Here is a 5,000-nt window from a genome sequence, read left to right as displayed (position 1 = left end):
CGTTTTGGCCAGTTTTTGGCCTGTTCTTGCATTGCGCGGTGACCGTCGAGAGCGGAGCAAAACGTCAGCCATCTCAGCACCCTGGAACCCCCCGGGTGGCACAGGGCTGGATGGGGCTTTCGTATAGCAGGGACGGTGCTGCCTCTCGCTTCGCTCGCTGTCCGCCGCTCGCCGCTCGCTCGTGCAGCCAAAAATGGCCAGTTTTGGCCCGTTTTTGGGCCGTTTTGGCCAGTTTTTGGCCTGTTCTTGCATTGCGCGGTGACCGTCGAGAGCGGAGCAAAACGTCAGCCATCTCAGCACCCTGGAACCCCCCGGGTGGCACAGGGCTGGATGGGGCTTTCGTATAGCAGGGACGGTGCTGCCTCTCGCTTCGCTCGCTGTCCGCCGCTCGCCGCTCGCTCGTGCAGCCAAAAATGGCCAGTTTTGGCCCGTTTTTGGGCCGTTTTGGCCAGTTTTTGGCCTGTTCTTGCATTGCGCGGTGACCGTCGAGAGCGGAGCAAAACGTCAGCCATCTCAGCACCCTGGAACCCCCCGGGTGGCACAGGGCTGGATGGGGCTTTCGTATAGCAGGGACGGTGCTGCCTCTCGCTTCGCTCGCTGTCCGCCGCTCGCCGCTCGCTCGTGCAGCCAAAAATGGCCAGTTTTGGCCCGTTTTTGGGCCGTTTTGGCCAGTTTTTGGCCTGTTCTTGCATTGCGCGGTGACCGTCGAGAGCGGAGCAAAACGTCAGCCATCTCAGCACCCTGGAACCCCCCGGGTGGCACAGGGCTGGATGGGGCTTTCGTATAGCAGGGACGGTGCTGCCTCTCGCTTCGCTCGCTGTCCGCCGCTCGCCGCTCGCTCGTGCAGCCAAAAATGGCCAGTTTTGGCCCGTTTTTGGGCCGTTTTGGCCAGTTTTTGGCCTGTTCTTGCATTGCGCGGTGACCGTCGAGAGCGGAGCAAAACGTCAGCCATCTCAGCACCCTGGAACCCCCCGGGTGGCACAGGGCTGGATGGGGCTTTCGTATAGCAGGGACGGTGCTGCCTCTCGCTTCGCTCGCTGTCCGCCGCTCGCCGCTCGCTCGTGCAGCCAAAAATGGCCAGTTTTGGCCCGTTTTTGGGCCGTTTTGGCCAGTTTTTGGCCTGTTCTTGCATTGCGCGGTGACCGTCGAGAGCGGAGCAAAACGTCAGCCATCTCAGCACCCTGGAACCCCCCGGGTGGCACAGGGCTGGATGGGGCTTTCGTATAGCAGGGACGGTGCTGCCTCTCGCTTCGCTCGCTGTCCGCCGCTCGCCGCTCGCTCGTGCAGCCAAAAATGGCCAGTTTTGGCCCGTTTTTGGGCCGTTTTGGCCAGTTTTTGGCCTGTTCTTGCATTGCGCGGTGACCGTCGAGAGCGGAGCAAAACGTCAGCCATCTCAGCACCCTGGAACCCCCCGGGTGGCACAGGGCTGGATGGGGCTTTCGTATAGCAGGGACGGTGCTGCCTCTCGCTTCGCTCGCTGTCCGCCGCTCGCCGCTCGCTCGTGCAGCCAAAAATGGCCAGTTTTGGCCCGTTTTTGGGCCGTTTTGGCCAGTTTTTGGCCTGTTCTTGCATTGCGCGGTGACCGTCGAGAGCGGAGCAAAACGTCAGCCATCTCAGCACCCTGGAACCCCCCGGGTGGCACAGGGCTGGATGGGGCTTTCGTATAGCAGGGACGGTGCTGCCTCTCGCTTCGCTCGCTGTCCGCCGCTCGCCGCTCGCTCGTGCAGCCAAAAATGGCCAGTTTTGGCCCGTTTTTGGGCCGTTTTGGCCAGTTTTTGGCCTGTTCTTGCATTGCGCGGTGACCGTCGAGAGCGGAGCAAAACGTCAGCCATCTCAGCACCCTGGAACCCCCCGGGTGGCACAGGGCTGGATGGGGCTTTCGTATAGCAGGGACGGTGCTGCCTCTCGCTTCGCTCGCTGTCCGCCGCTCGCCGCTCGCTCGTGCAGCCAAAAATGGCCAGTTTTGGCCCGTTTTTGGGCCGTTTTGGCCAGTTTTTGGCCTGTTCTTGCATTGCGCGGTGACCGTCGAGAGCGGAGCAAAACGTCAGCCATCTCAGCACCCTGGAACCCCCCGGGTGGCACAGGGCTGGATGGGGCTTTCGTATAGCAGGGACGGTGCTGCCTCTCGCTTCGCTCGCTGTCCGCCGCTCGCCGCTCGCTCGCGCAGCCAAAAATGGCCAGTTTTGGCCCGTTTTTGGGCCGTTTTGGCCAGTTTTTGGCCTGTTCTTGCATTGCGCGGTGACCGTCGAGAGCGGAGCAAAACGTCAGCCATCTCAGCACCCTGGAACCCCCCGGGTGGCACAGGGCTGGATGGGGCTTTCGTATAGCAGGGACGGTGCTGCCTCTCGCTTCGCTCGCTGTCCGCCGCTCGCCGCTCGCTCGTGCAGCCAAAAATGGCCAGTTTTGGCCCGTTTTTGGGCCGTTTTGGCCAGTTTTTGGCCTGTTCTTGCATTGCGCGGTGACCGTCGAGAGCGGAGCAAAACGTCAGCCATCTCAGCACCCTGGAACCCCCCCCGGGTGGCACAGGGCTGGATGGGGCTTTCGTATAGCAGGGACGGTGCTGCCTCTCGCTTCGCTCGCTGTCCGCCGCTCGCCGCTCGCTCGTGCAGCCAAAAATGGCCAGTTTTGGCCCGTTTTTGGGCCGTTTTGGCCAGTTTTTGGCCTGTTCTTGCATTGCGCGGTGACCGTCGAGAGCGGAGCAAAACGTCAGCCATCTCAGCACCCTGGAACCCCCCGGGTGGCACAGGGCTGGATGGGGCTTTCGTATAGCAGGGACGGTGCTGCCTCTCGCTTCGCTCGCTGTCCGCCGCTCGCCGCTCGCTCGTGCAGCCAAAAATGGCCAGTTTTGGCCCGTTTTTGGGCCGTTTTGGCCAGTTTTTGGCCTGTTCTTGCATTGCGCGGTGACCGTCGAGAGCGGAGCAAAACGTCAGCCATCTCAGCACCCTGGAACCCCCCGGGTGGCACAGGGCTGGATGGGGCTTTCGTATAGCAGGGACGGTGCTGCCTCTCGCTTCGCTCGCTGTCCGCCGCTCGCCGCTCGCTCGCGCAGCCAAAAATGGCCAGTTTTGGCCCGTTTTTGGGCCGTTTTGGCCAGTTTTTGGCCTGTTCTTGCATTGCGCGGTGACCGTCGAGAGCGGAGCAAAACGTCAGCCATCTCAGCACCCTGGAACCCCCCGGGTGGCACAGGGCTGGATGGGGCTTTCGTATAGCAGGGACGGTGCTGCCTCTCGCTTCGCTCGCTGTCCGCCGCTCGCCGCTCGCTCGTGCAGCCAAAAATGGCCAGTTTTGGCCCGTTTTTGGGCCGTTTTGGCCAGTTTTTGGCCTGTTCTTGCATTGCGCGGTGACCGTCGAGAGCGGAGCAAAACGTCAGCCATCTCAGCACCCTGGAACCCCCCGGGTGGCACAGGGCTGGATGGGGCTTTCGTATAGCAGGGACGGTGCTGCCTCTCGCTTCGCTCGCTGTCCGCCGCTCGCCGCTCGCTCGTGCAGCCAAAAATGGCCAGTTTTGGCCCGTTTTTGGGCCGTTTTGGCCAGTTTTTGGCCTGTTCTTGCATTGCGCGGTGACCGTCGAGAGCGGAGCAAAACGTCAGCCATCTCAGCACCCTGGAACCCCCCGGGTGGCACAGGGCTGGATGGGGCTTTCGTATAGCAGGGACGGTGCTGCCTCTCGCTTCGCTCGCTGTCCGCCGCTCGCCGCTCGCTCGTGCAGCCAAAAATGGCCAGTTTTGGCCCGTTTTTGGGCCGTTTTGGCCAGTTTTTGGCCTGTTCTTGCATTGCGCGGTGACCGTCGAGAGCGGAGCAAAACGTCAGCCATCTCAGCACCCTGGAACCCCCCGGGTGGCACAGGGCTGGATGGGGCTTTCGTATAGCAGGGACGGTGCTGCCTCTCGCTTCGCTCGCTGTCCGCCGCTCGCCGCTCGCTCGCGCAGCCAAAAATGGCCAGTTTTGGCCCGTTTTTGGGCCGTTTTGGCCAGTTTTTGGCCTGTTCTTGCATTGCGCGGTGACCGTCGAGAGCGGAGCAAAACGTCAGCCATCTCAGCACCCTGGAACCCCCCGGGTGGCACAGGGCTGGATGGGGCTTTCGTATAGCAGGGACGGTGCTGCCTCTCGCTTCGCTCGCTGTCCGCCGCTCGCCGCTCGCGCAGCCAAAAATGGCCAGTTTTGGCCCGTTTTTGGGCCGTTTTGGCCAGTTTTTGGCCTGTTCTTGCATTGCGCGGTGACCGTCGAGAGCGGAGCAAAACGTCAGCCATCTCAGCACCCTGGAACCCCCCGGGTGGCACAGGGCTGGATGGGGCTTTCGTATAGCAGGGACGGTGCTGCCTCTCGCTTCGCTCGCTGTTCGCCGCTCGCCGCTCGCTCGCGCAGCCAAAAATGGCCAGTTTTGGCCCGTTTTTGGGCTGTTTTGGCCAGTTTTTGGCCTGTTCTTGCGTGGTGCGGTGACCGTCGTGAGCGGAGCAAAACGTCAGCCATCTCAGCACCCTGGAACCCCTCGGGTGGCACAGGGCTGGATGGGGCTTTCGTATAGCAGGGACGGTGCTGCCTCTCGCTTCGCTCGCTGTTCGCCGCTCGCCGCTCGCTCGCGCAGCCAAAAATGGCCAGTTTTGGCCCGTTTTTGGGCTGTTTTGGCCTGTTTTTGGGCTGTTCTTGTGTGGCGCGGTGACCGTCGTGAGCGGAGCAAAATGTCAGCCATCTCAGCACCCTGGAACCCCCCGGGTGGCACAGGGCTGGATGGGGCTTTCGTATAGCAGGGACGGTGCTGCCTCGCGCTTCGCTCGCTGTTCGCCGCTCTCCGCTCGCTCGCGCAGCAAAAAATGGCCAGTTTTGGCCCGTTTTTGGGCTGTTTTGGCCAGTTTTTGGCCTGTTCTTGCGTGCCGCGGCGACCGTCGTGAGCGGAGCAAAACGTCAGCCATCTCAGCACCCTGGAACCCCCCGGGTGGCACAGGGCTGGATGGGGCTTTCGTATAGCAGGGACGGTGCTGCCTCTCGCTTCGCTCGCTGTC

This window comes from Musa acuminata, unplaced genomic scaffold, assembly GCF_036884655.1.
Source record: "Musa acuminata AAA Group cultivar baxijiao unplaced genomic scaffold, Cavendish_Baxijiao_AAA HiC_scaffold_444, whole genome shotgun sequence".
NCBI lineage: Eukaryota > Viridiplantae > Streptophyta > Magnoliopsida > Zingiberales > Musaceae > Musa > Musa acuminata.
This window is presented reverse-complemented; position numbering follows the sequence as displayed.